Source organism: Pinus tabuliformis, chromosome X (assembly GCF_031772625.1).
Source record: "Pinus tabuliformis cultivar Carrire ecotype Pingquan chromosome X, CPIR1, whole genome shotgun sequence".
Classification (NCBI taxonomy): Eukaryota; Viridiplantae; Streptophyta; class Pinopsida; order Pinales; family Pinaceae; genus Pinus; species Pinus tabuliformis.
The window spans coordinates 1031461023-1031475429 of NC_142308.1; positions in this window are offsets into that span (position 1 = coordinate 1031461023).

A 14407-nucleotide genomic window follows, 5' to 3' on the forward strand; every position below is an offset into this window, starting at 1 on the left:
CTTATACCCAATAAAGATGCACTTTTCAGATTTACTATCCAGCTTGGTTCATTTCTTCTTTGGAACATGTACATATGCATCACATCCAAATACCCTTAGATGTGAAAGAGAGGGTTTCTTACCAGTCCATACCTCTTGTGGAGTCTTATCCTCCAATGCTGATGAAGGTGACCTGTTGACCAGGTAACATGTAGTATCCACCGCCTCCGCCCAGAGTTCCTGTCCTAACCTAGCACCACTGAGCATGCTTCTTTCCCTTTCCATCAACGTCTTGTTCATTCTTTCTGCAACTCCATTTTTCTAAGGTGTATATGGAGTAGACTTTTGACGTGCTATACCACACTTCTTATAGAATTCTTCAAATTCCTTACTGCAAAACTCCCCACCATTATCTGTCCTCAGCACCTTTATCTTCTTCTCTGTCTAGTTTTCCACTAGAGCCTTAAATTCTTTAAACCTATCAAAGACTTCAATTTTATTCTTAAGGAAATATATCCATGTATTCCTTGAGAAGTCATCCATAAATGATACATAGTACACAGACTTACCTAGTGGTGGAACCTTCACAGGTCCAAACACATCACTGTGCACAAGCTCTAATATATGTTTTGCCCTCTTACCACCAGAGGGGAAACTCACCCGATTCTGCTTCCCGTATACACAATTTTCACAGAAATCAAAATCTAGAGAGATATTACTCATACCTTCTACCATACCTTTACCATGAAGTATTCGATGGCCCTTCTCTCCAATATGTCCAAGCCTTTGATGGCACAACATGGTCTTTTTTCCAAAGACCACTCAATTTTCAGCTCCACTTTCAAAAACCACAGAACTATTGCACCCATCAACAACAGTGTTACCTTGTAGCCTATATAGAGTTCCAATCCAAAGTCCCCTCATCAATACCAGTGCTCCCCGAACCATCTTGTAGGTATCCTTCTCGAACACTGTTTTTACACATGCATCATCCAGCTTACTAATAGAAATCAGATTTCTGGCTAATGTAGGAATATGTAGAACACTCGGAAGTGTTCTAACCCTTCCACCTTGCAGCTTCAACTTTACTTTTCCACGACCAATGATTCTAGCCTTCCTGTCATCCCCCAAGAAGACATCACCACCATCATATTTCTCATACTCACAAAACCACTCTCTATGGTGAGCGAAGTGAAAGGATGAACCTGAGTCAATAAACCATGCCTCATGATCTACATGTGTACTTGAAGAAGCTAAGTACACATCCCCACTGTCATCTAAGGTGGTTTTCGCCTTTGCAGAAGGAGCCTCGTTAGATCCCTTTCCTTTTTTAGGAGCTTTAGATTTACAGTCCCTTTTGAATTGGTCTTCCTTTCCACATTTCCAGCACACCACCTTTACAAGTTTTCCTAGAGATTTAGATCTCCCTCTAGATTTAGATCTCCCACTCGATGACTTATTTTTGCTTTTGTTCTGGGACTGTCCTCGTACAGACAAGGCATCACCATTCTGGCTCTCCATATTTTTCCGTCTCATCTCCTCCGTCAGCAAGGATGAGACTATTTCATCAAATTGTAAGGCAGTTGCATTGCTACCTATTGCAATAACCAGACTATCCCACCAATCTAGTAGAGAACACAACAAACTGATGCACTTATCTTCATATGAAAGTTTAATATCAACAGATGCTAACTGACTTACCACAATATTAAATGCATTCAGATGCTCTGTCACCAAGTCTCCATCTTTCATCCTCAGGTTATACAGCTTTTTCCATAGGAACAGTTTATTTACCAGAGACTTAGATTCGTACAAAATCCCTAACTTGTCCCACAAACCCTTCGTTGTAGCTTCCCCTGACACATTCAGCAATACTGAATCTGAGACACACAATCATATTGTGCTCTTTGCCTTCCGATCCAACTTCTTCCATTCTTCATCGGACACTCCCATTGGTTTAGTACCTAGATCTACCACGATCCACTGATCCTTATCCACCAATAGATCCTCCATATTGAGTTTCCACAACTCAAAACTCCGACCATTAAATTTCTCGATCTCTATCTTTCCACTACTCGCCATCATCTTTCACCACCAGAATCTATCTTGCAGGTCTCCCACTGAACAGGGTCTACCACAAGCCCAAGCGAAACCCCTCAGTAATAAAGGCGTCCCATTGAAGCCAAAAATGCTCTGATACCAAATGTAGGTTTTAACCCCGTACGGAAATTACCTGCATATGAATTCTGCATACGGATTCTAAAACACAGAAAATAAATAATGCGAGAGTAGAACACATAAAACACATATACATAGATATTTTCCCCTGGATCCCAAAACTGGGACTACCAGCTTGATTTTTCATTATGTTCCTTTCAATGTTACAATACATATTTATACATGCCAAAGCATCCAATACCATGGACCGAAAACCATCACATCCAATACCATGGACTGAAAACCATCACGTCCAAAAATCATGTGCGAAAATCATTCACAAAACCATAGGTGGGTCCGCCCAACCTAACATAGGGTCCAAAACCAAAACTTTTCGGGGCGTTACCCCAGACCCCATAAAGTGGGGTTACGGGTCCCCTTCAAACCCCCTGTTAACTATGTGGAAAGAATATAACACAACCCAACAAATAAACTCAATTTAACTGGTAGAAAAGGATGATTAGGATTAGATAACTTTGTCAACCTAATTAGAGGATTGAAATAAATACGAAAAAGGAAAAAAATTAAGGATGTATGCAACAATAAATGAAAATAAATAGAATCCAAAAAATATCAAGCTGGATTCTTTATAAAAAGGCTTGAGCAAACGAGTTTGTGAGTGTGCAGAGAAGAGTGTGTGGATGAGAGTTGATGGTGCAACATGATGCATAATAGTATGGGTATGCATCAAAGTTGAACCAGAAAGAAACCCTGGTGTCTCAAAGGTGTTTGAGGAGGAAGACGGTGGATTATTGATTGATGGTGCATGTATTTATGGTTGGTGATTTGAGAAATTAGGTGTGTTCAATAATGAAACATTATTGAAGGTGATTTAACCAGTAATAAGATATTGTTGTAGGTGTTTGCATCAGTAATTAGAGATTGCATAATGTGTTGGTGATTAAGGAATTAATTTATTTTGAAAGCAGATAAGGCCTATTTATTTGAGCTTGAAAATAGATGAAATATGGATAAACAAGCTTGGAAAGTGGTAGCTTGCAGATTAGGGGTAGTAGCTATTTCTAGTGGGTGCTAGTAAACAAGAAGGGGAAAGAGTCCCTTTCAGTATAAACTAATAAATGAGTTGGGGCAAGAGTCCCTTCCAGTAAGTATTGGTAAACGAGTAGGGGCAGCAGTCCCTTTCAGTGGTACTTAATAAACGAACAGGGATTGAAGTTCCTTTCAGTAGCAATTGATAAACCTACAAGTGGTAGATTGTGGGGCCATGATGTAATCAAGTTTAAGCTTGTGATAAAGGGATATTAGTGTCTCGTGTATATTTTTCTCTTATGCTTGATGTTTATGATGTTATGTTCTACATGATTGAGTTGTGTTGTTGATCCATGAATAATTTTTAGAGTGATTAAAGAGTGAAATTTGTGAAGAATTGTTTAATTTGGCCACACTACTGATTCACCCCCCCTCTCAGTAGTGTCCTAGTTTTCATTGTTTCTAGCAATTGGTATTAGATCCAGTGTCCTTCAAGATACATTTAACAATTAGAAGGAATATCAAGGATCATAGAGAACCAATATTGGATTACCTTAGATAGAGTTCCATTTATTAATGGCTCAAATTATACAACTTGGATGGTAAGGATGTGTTATGAAACCAGCTCACAAAAAGATAGAAAAGAGAGATCCACGCCTTATAATTCAGCCTCTTCGAGGGGGCAACCTCCTTTACATTACATAAATGAACAATTCTTGGATGATACAAATGAAAAACCTCCTTTCTATATATAGGAGTCTAAGGGTCAATACAATCAGAGCCTACATAACAATAATATTGTAGGGCACAACAATAACAATAGAGGGATTCTATGTGGCACAATATAACAATATGGGCACTACATGGGTACAACAATATAAATAAGGGGTATAACTACAATAGTAATGGGGTAATCACTAGTATTATAGGGACCCAACATGCCCCTCTCCTTCAAAAAGTGTTGTCCTCAACGCTTGAGTAGTTCTGGATACTTCTGCATAAAATTCTCATCCTCCCATGTGGAATCTTCAGCGGATAAGTTCTTCCACTTGATAAGATACTCTGAAATTGATCGATTTCGTAGCTGTCGAGTTCTTGTTTCTGTGACTGCTTCTGGTTCCAATATAATTTTTCCTTCCTCGTCAAGTTCTGGCAATATTGTTTGAACTGGGAGCTTGTCGCCTATAACCTTCTTTAAACATGAAACATGGAAAACTGGGTGCAATCGAGAAGCTGCAGGAAGCTCCAATTTGTATGCCATAGTACCAATCTTTTGCAACACCTTGTACGGACCATAATACTTTGGTGATAATTTATTATCCTTCTTAGCTTGCTTGAGGGACATTTGCTTATATGGTTGTAGCCGTAGGAATACCCAATCACCTACATCAAAACTTCTTTCACTGCGATGTTGATCTGCCTGTTGTTTCATTCTATTCTGTGCCAACACGAGGTTATCCTTTAAGAGTTGGAGGACTTGTTGTTGATGTTCGATGTGATGTTCCACTGCCTGAACCTTAGAATTTTCTCTTAAATATGATGTGATGGATGGTGGTTGATACCCATAAAGTGCCATAAATGGGGTCATTTTTGTTGCTGTATGGAAGGAAGTGTTATACCACCATTCAGCCAGAGGCAACCATTTGACCCATTGTGTCTGTTTATCAGATACAAAGCAACGAAGATATCCTTCCAAACATTTGTTTACTATCTCAGTTTGCCCATCAGATTGAGGATGATAAGATGAGCTATGAGCTAACTGAGTACCAAGACAAGAAAATAATTCTGTCCAAAAATTTCCAGTGAAAATGGGATCTCTGTCACTTACAATAATCTTTGGGTTTCCATGTAGCTTTTGAACTGTTTCCATAAATGCAGTAGAAACTGTACTGGCTTTAAATGGATGTGATAATGCACAAAAGTGTGCATACTTGGTAAGTCTGTCAACTACCACCATGATGACACTCTTTCCCTCAGACTTGGGTAAACCTGTGATAAAATCCATTGAAACCTCCTCCCAACGTTGGCTTGGAATGGATAAAGGTTGTAATAGACCCGGTGTCTTAATTGTTTCAACTTTATTTTGCTGGCAAACCAAACATTCCGCCACAAACTTTTGAATATCTGATTTAAGGCCATCCCAAAAAAATTCCTTCTTAACCCTGTGGTAAGTTTTTAAAAATCCTGAGTGCCCTCCTAAGGGAGAAGTGTGCAATTCCATAAGAATCTTTTGTTTTAGCTGGGAATTCTTACAGAGGTATAAGCGATCTTTGTACCATAACGAATCATTTTTCCAGCTAAATGTATCAGAAGTACTGGAATCTTGTTGTAGCTTTCGAATAAGTGCCCACACTTCTTCGTCATTCTTCCATTCCTCCCTTGCTTCGTTTATCCAATCTGGTTGGATAATAGAAATGGCACACAACAATGCTTCCACATCCTCATCCTTTCTTGAGAGTGCATCTGCCACCACATTTTGCTTCCCTTTTTTGTAGATGATTTCAAAGTCATAACCCAACATCTTTGTGACCCACTTTTGTTGCTCTTCAGAGGATAATCTTTGTTCTAAAAAGTATTTAAGGCTATCATGATCCGTTTTTACCTTGAAGTGTCTTCCCATTAGGTAGGGTCGCCATTTCTTAAGTGCATGGAGTATTGCCAACATTTCCTTCTCATAAATAGCTTTGCTTAAAAACTTTCCCTTGATTGGACGACTTTCAAAAGCAATGGGTCTTTCATCTTGCATTAGAACAGCACCAATTCCATTTCCTGAAGCATCACATTCCACAATAAAGGTTTTTGTGAAGTCCGGTGTAGCTAAGACCGGTGCTTGGCACATTGCCTCTTTAAGATGTTCAAAGGCCTTTGTTGCTTCCGAGTCCATGAAAATGAATCTTTCTTCAATAATGTTGTTAGAGGTGCTGCTATTCTCCCATAATTCTTAACAAACTTGCGATAATACCCTGTCAACCCAAGAAATCCTCGCAGATGCTTTATGGATGTGGGGATTTTCCATTCCTTAATGGCTTTAATTTTGCTAGGGTCTACCTTAACTCCTTCATGAGATACAATATGACCCAAATATTCCACCTCCTGGACTCCAAAGAAACATTTGGATCTTTTTGCATATAATTGTTTCTCCTCCAATAGTTGTAGCACCCTGTCAACATGTTCAACATGATCCTTCCAAGACTTGCTGTAGATTAGTATATCATCAAAAAATACTAACACAAATTTTCTAAGGAATGGTTTGAAAATTGAATTCATCAAACCTTGAAATGTTGAAGGTGCATTGGTAAGGCCAAAAGGCATGACCAAAAATTCATAATGACCCTCATGAGTTCTAAATGCTGTTTTCGGAATGTCTTCAATCTTCATTCTGATTTGATGATATCCCGAACGAAGATCCAACTTGGTGAAGTAAATTGATCCATGCAATTCATCCAGTAATTCATCAATAACAGGAATGGGGAACTTATCTTTAATAGTGAGCTTGTTGAGCTCCCTATAATCTGGACACATGCGCCATGATCCATCCTTCTTGTGCACCAATACTACTGGAGCTGAGAAAGAACTTTGACTCGGTTGAATTATACCAGCCTCTAGCATTTCTGCAACCATACGTTCAATTTCACTTTTTTGGACATAGGGATATCTGTACGGCCTGATGTTTGGAGGAACACTTCCTGGAATCAGATGAATAGCATGATCATGATCACGCATAGGTGGGAGACCTTTGGGAGTCTCAAATACCTTGGAATGATTGTCCAGGACTTTTTGGAGATCTGGAGAAATAGATGATTCCAATGTGGAAACATCTAGCGAACATAATTGTGCAATTACACCTCTTTGCTCCTTTTTTAGAAGCTTTGTCATCCATTAGAGCTGATTATCTTTCCTGGTTTCCCTGCAATACCCCTTAATTCAACTTCCTTTCCTTCCACAGAAAATTTCATGAAAAGTTCTTGAAAATTAAAAGCTATTGTACCCAAGGATTGTAGCCATTGGACTCCTAGTACAACATCAGCACCTCCCATTGGAATGGAAAGCATTGGGCTAGTCAATACATATTCTCCCATGGATAGCTTGATATTATGGCACTTTCCAGAACAATTTATTGTTCCTCCATTTGCAATCATCACTTGACACTCTGGTGCTGGATATAGGAAGCAATTCAATTCTTTTGCTACCCTACAATGAATAAAATTGTGGGTGCTTCCTGAATCAATCAACACTATTACCTTTTTCTTCTTGATTTGTCCTTCTATCTTGATGGTTTGAGGAGTGGTAATTCCCGCCAATGCATTACAAGATATGGTCGGATTTATTTGTTCTTCATCTAGGCTTTGTTCCTGGAATATATCCTCTTCTTTTGACCTTTCTTGCTCCTTTTCTTCTTCCTCTTCACAATCTATGTAGAATAATTTCTTCTCAGCACACTTATGACCTTTTGTGTATTTGCTATCACAATTGTAACAAAGCCCTTTTGCTCTTTTTTCTTCCAATTGTTGTGGTGTCAACCTTGTAGGTTGTGGAAGACTATGGGCAACAACACTTCCTCTTTATAGTTGTGAATGGTATGCTTCCTAGTTGCCATAATTTTGCTTTCCATTTTTCTTGCTAACCTGAATGCCTTCTCTAATGAATCAGGTTCCCAAAGGCGCACATCATGTTGGATATTATCCTTTAAAGACCCTATGAACACATCAATCCTATGCTCCTCTGGAATATCTTTTACCCTTATGTTCAATTTTTGGAACTCCTCAATGTGCTCCATTATTGAACCCTTTTGTTTGAGACTTATCAATTGGCTAAAAAAAGTGTTGCTTTTTGTATCCTCATAATGTGCTATCAATTCTTCCGTAAAAATTGCCCAAGTGATAAATTGTTTACGAGAACAAAGCCATTGATACCATACAAACTGATTTGGTTCCAAATATAAAGTTGCCATACGTACCTTTTGTGTGTTTTGCACATTATTGAGATCGAAGAATTGCTCCATCTGTAATATCCATGTGGCGGGATCCTTGCCATCAAACTTCCTCATATCGATTTTTGGAACATGATGAGTCTTCGATCCAACATTAGCATCTATGGTATCATGATTAACATTTCTTTTGTTCTCATCATGAGTTTCCTTTATCTTAGATTCCACGCCATTTACCTTAGATTCCACGCCACTTATCTTAGCTTCTGTTAGCTTTTGTGAGCGTGACATTTGTTGCACTTGTTCTTGTAATTTTGATATATCATGTAGCATTTCTTCCTCTTCTTCATGAGTCATGCTAGAGCTTTCAGGTTCCTTACTAGGTGTTTTCATTTTTTTTCCTCGGGGCATCAGTTACCGATAATAAAGTTTTACTATGCCCTTTGAATTCCTGTTAAACCAAGCTTACACAAAAATTTAAAAAAAACTACACACCTTTTTTCACTTTATAGAAGCCTGATATTGAATCTGATGTATCTCTGTAATTTCAGATCATCCAATTCTGAAATTGCTACCTGTAGTAGCCTTCTGCGTCCTCTTTCCAATGCCACAAGTCTGAGCCAAATTGGATTCTCCAAGGAAGAGTTATGTGAAATCTCCCACAGTGACTTGCTTTTAGACTGGTTCAGTAGAGCGAACTTGTACGACGTGCCACGAGTCACTGTTTCAACCTTTGAATCTAAAACACACGCACAAGAAACTAAAGTCCGTCCTCTTTCTGTACCTTTTTACGAAATTTCAATCCGATCCTCAGAGGGAGAGTTATGACGATTTTCCCCAGGTCACCTGTTTTGAATGTAATTCAGGAGTCTGCAAAAAGACCAACTTCCTCAGATCATATCTCCGAAAATATCGCGAGAAAAGCTCTGAAATTCGGACCCAAGGTTCAGCGCCAATTCTTCTCAAATGGGTTTTTTTTGCGACTTCTGAAACGTCCCAGAAAAAAAGTTATAGCGAAAATGCCACGATGACCTGTTTGGAGCAGCGAAACCCTAGAATCCAAAGCTCTGATACCAAATGTTATGAAACCAGCTCACAAAAAGATAGAAAAGAGAGATCCACGCCTTATAATTCAGCCTCTTCGAGGGGGCAACCTCCTTTACATTACATAAATGAACAATTCTTGGATGATACAAATGAAAATACCTCCTTTCTATATATAGGAGTCTAAGTGGTCCCAATACAATCAGAGCCTACATAACAATAATATTGTAGGGCACAACAATAACAATAGTGGGCTTCTATGTGGCACAATAGTAACAATATGGGCACTACATGGGTACATCAATATAAATAAGGGGTATAACTACAATAGTAATGGGGTAATCACTAGTATTATAGGGACCCAACAGGATGATAATCTACTTGCAAGCTCTTAATTTGTATGTATGGATATTTGTGGAGTATGGAGTAATAAAAGATAAGTTTGATAAATAAGCCAAGAAGGAAATCATGAGAGGGTTGTCTAAGTCAAATATTGAAAACATAATTTGTTTTAAAACTGCCAAGGAGATATGGGGCAAATTGAAGTCCATCTATGAAGTAGATATGCAAGCTACATGTGGTGTCAAGAGGCTTTCCATTGAGGATGAAGTAGGCAAAGATTCAAAGAGAATTGAAAACAATGAATCAAGCGATGATTATTTTGTATCAATAGCCCAAGTCAATGATGAACACCCAGAGAAGATGCAATCTACAAGTAAGTTGTCATTTTTTTGTTATTGTAGAACAATTGACCATTTATCTTCAAACTGCTCAGCTGCAAGTACTGGTAAAAGGGAGAGTTTCTCATCAACTTTTATTGAAGATAGAGCTACCTTAATAGAAATGGAAGATATTTAAATTATTCAAGAAGACAATGGGTCCACCTTTGGTGAAGAGGAAGAAAGGGCATCTCATGTATCAGCAAAAGAATCCCTAGAGTAATCAAGGGAACAAACTTTTGAGAGTGAAATAAAAACTAGTGGTCAATCTAGTTGCTCCTTTATTGATTTGGAAGACTAAGAAGAAAATATCTATTTGAACAAGGAGCCAATAATATCTCTTGAGGAGATTGAGAAATTCAGAGCTATCAATACAAAGATGGAAGACGAGAATAAGACATTAGAATAGCAGTTGATGAATCTTCAAAAGCATGCAAATAAATCTAAAGCATTTGAATACATTCATACCATCCATTGTTCCCCCCTAGCCAAGGCAATAGACAAAGGTGAAAGTTTCTCATCAACAACATTGAAGGGACCCACCAACCTTGTTAAAGATAGACCTAACAATACTATTGTAGTAGAGAAGTGAATGCAACCAAAAGAAGACCAAAATAATTACTGAAATAAAAAAAAGGTATTCAACCCCTCATATGTTTTTGTTGTAATAATGCAAGGCACTTTGCCTCCAAGTGTCTAGAAAGGAAAAATAAGGTGTAGTGCTTCCAACTTTAACTGTGGCTAAATATTATTTAATGAAACTTGCGGCTTGGATGCTACCATTGCTGAGCTAGTCAAAGTGGAGTAAATCATTTCTCCATCTTTTTTGTGTAAGTCAATCTAGTCAATAGCATGAATTTTTTTAGTATCAAAAGCAAAAATAGATTTCTTATCACCTTTTGTAGTCCCAGGGAAGGGAACTTTAGGCTCCACGACGATTGTCTGAAATTGCCCTTTCTCAGTATCAAGTGCAGAAAGAAGTATGTGTTGAGAAGTTGAAGTCCTCTTCCAAAATTCAAAATAGGTAGTGGCCTTTAGTGCTTCATTTTTCCTTTTGATCTCCTTGTATCTAGAAAAAATACTTGGTTCTGTTGGACTCTGAGTTAGCTCTCTTGTCTGAGTTGTTTCTAATGGATCTTGAGAAACTAAGGATATAGGAGAACTTGAGAAAATCTCCTCAATTCTTGGAAAAGTTGCAGCATGGGGACCTGTTAGAACCAATGTAGTCTGTTCCTGTGAACTTTCTTCCTAAAATTGTTCTTCAAGAGGATTAGTTTTCTTCCTTTTCTTAAGCATTATAAAATATTTCTCTTGAACTTCTGAAACTGAAGGGGAAACACTTTCCCTTATTCTCTTAGCCTGCTTCTCTTGTGGAAATGGAGTCTATGATGTTGTTGAAATGAAAACCTGCTCTTCTAAGTTCCTACAATGTATTTTCCTGACACTCTTCTTGGTTCATTGTTGGGTCCCTATAATACTAGTGATTACCCCATTACTATTGTAGTTATACCCCTTATTTATATTTTTGTGCCCCTATTACCCCCATATTGTTATTTCTGTGCCCCATAGAATCCCTCTATTGTTATTTTTGTGGCTTTATATTATTATTGTTAGGTCGGCTGGATTATATTGTGACTCCTTAGACTCCTATATATAGAAAGGAGGTTTTGTCATTTGTATCATCCAAGAATTGTTCATTTATGTAATGTAAAGGAGGTTGCCCCCTCGAAGAGGCTGAATTCTAAGGCGTTGATCTATCTTTTCTATCTTTTCTTGAGCTGGTTTCATAACATTTGGTATCAGAGCTTTGGATTCTAGGGTTTCGCTGCTCCAAACAGGTCATCGTGGCATTTTCGCTATAACTTTTTTCTGTGATGTTTCAGAAGTCATAAAAAAAAACCATTTGAGAAGAAATCACGCTGAACCTTGGTTCCGAATTTCAGAGCTTTTCGCGTGATATTTGCGGAGATATGATCTGAGGAAGTTGGTCTTTTTGCAGACTCCTGAATTACATTCAAAACAGGTGACCTGGGGAAAATCGTCATAACTTTCTCTCTAGGGATCGGATTGAAATTTCGTAAGAAGGTACAGAAAGAGGACGGACTTTAGTTTCTTGTGTGTTTTTTTCAGATTCAAAGGTTGAAACAGTGACTCGTGGCACGTCGTACAAGTTCGCTCTACTGAACCAGTCTAAAAGCAAGTCACTGTGGGAGATTTCACATAACTCTTCCTTGGAGAATCCAATTTGGATCAGACTTGTGGCATTGGAAAGAGGACGCAGAAGGCTACTACAGGTAATCATTTCAAAACTGGATGATCCGAAATTACAGAGATACATCAGATTCAATATCAGGCTTCTATAAAGTGAAAAAAGGTGTGTAGTTTTTTTTTAAATTTTTGTGTAAGCTTGGTTTAACGGAATTCAAAGGGCATAGTAAAGCATTATTATCGGTAACTGATGCCCCGAGGAAAGAAAATGCAAACACCTAGTAAGGAACCTGAAAGCTCTAGCATGACTCATGAAGAAGAGGAAGAAATGCTACATGATATATCAAAATTACAAGAACAAGTGCAACAAATGTCACGCTCACAAAAGCTAACAGAAGCTAAGATAAGTGGCGTGGAATCTAAGATAAATGGCGTGGAATCTAAGATGAAGGTCATGGAAGCTAATATGGATGATTCAAAGACAGATTTGAAGAGAGACATGGCAGATTTGAAGATAGATTTGAAGACAGACATGGAAGAATTGAAGAAGTTGCTACAAAAAAGGGTCACTAATGGTGAAAAGGTAGTAAAGGAAACTCATGATGAGAACAAAAGAAATGTTAATCATGATTCCATAGACACTAATGTTGGATCGAAGAATCACCATATTCCAAAAATCGATATGAGGAAGTTTGATGGCAAGGATCCCGCCACATGGATATTACAGATGGAGCAATTCTTCGATCTCAATAATGTGCAAAACACACAAAAGGTACGTATGGCAACTGTATATTTGGAACCAAATCAGTTTGTATGGTATCAATGGCTTTGCTCTCGTAAACAATTTATCACTTGGGCAATTTTTACGGAAGAATTGATAGCACATTATGAAGATACAAAAAGCAACACTTTTTTTAGCCAATTGATAAGTCTCAAACAAAAGGGTTCAATAATGGAGCACATTGAGGAGTTCCAAAAATTGAACATAAGGGTAAAAGATATTCCAGAGGAGCATAGGATTGATGTGTTCATAGGGTCTTTAAAGGATAATATCCAACATGATGTTCGCCTTTGGGAACCTGATTCATTAGAGAAGGCATTCAGGTTAGCAAGAAAAATGGAAAGCAAAATTATGGCAACCAGGAAGCATACCACTCACAACTATAAAGACGGAAGTGTTGTTGCCCCTAGTCTTCCACAACCTATAAGGTTGACACCACAACAATTGGAAGAAAAAAGAGCAAAAGGGCTTTGTTACAGTTGTGATAGCAAATACACTAAAGGTCATAAGTGTGCTGAGAAGAAATTATTCTACATAGATTGTGAAGAGGAAGAAGAAAAGGAGCAAGAAAGGTCAAAAGAAGAAGATATACTCCAGGAACAAAGCCTAGATGAAGAACAAATAAATCCGACCATATCTTGTAATGCATTGGCGGGAATTACCACTCCTCAAACCATCAAGATAGAAGGACAAATCAAGAAGAAAAAGGTAATAGTGTTGATTGATTCAGGAAGCACCCACAATTTTATTCATTGTAGGGTAGCAAAAGAATTGAATTGCTTCCTATATCCAGCACCAGAGTGTCAAGTGATGATTGCAAATGGAGGAACAATAAATTGCTCTGGAAAGTGCCATAATATCAAGCTATCCATGGGAGAATATGTATTGACTAGCCCAATGCTTTCCATTCCAATGGGAGGTGCTGATGTTGTACTAGGAGTCCAATGGCTACAATCCTTGGGTACAATAGCTTTTAATTTTCAAGAACTTTTCATCAAATTTTCTACGGAAGGAAAGGAAGTTGAATTAAGGGGTATTGCAGGGAAACCAGGAAAGATAATCAGCTCTAATGGTATGACAAAGCTTCTAAAAAAGGAGCAAAGAGGTGTAATTGCACAATTATGTTCGCTAGATGTTTCCACATTGGAATCATCTATTTCTCCAGATCTCCAAAAAGTCCTGGACAATCATTCCAAGGTATTTGAGACTCCCAAGGGTCTCCCACCTATGCGTGATCATGATCATGCTATTCATCTGATTCCAGGAAGTGTTCCTCCAAACATCAGGCCGTACAGATATCCCTATGTCCAAAAAAGTGAAATTGAACGTATGGTTGCAGAAATGCTAGAGGCTGGTATAATTCAACCGAGTCAAAGTTCTTTCTCAGCTCCAGTAGTATTGGTGCACAAGAAGGATGGATCATGGCGCATGTGTCCGGATTATAGGGAGCTCAACAAGCTCACTATTAAAGATAAGTTCCCCATTCCTGTCATTGATGAATTACTGGATGAATTGCATGGATCAATTTACTTCACCAAGTTG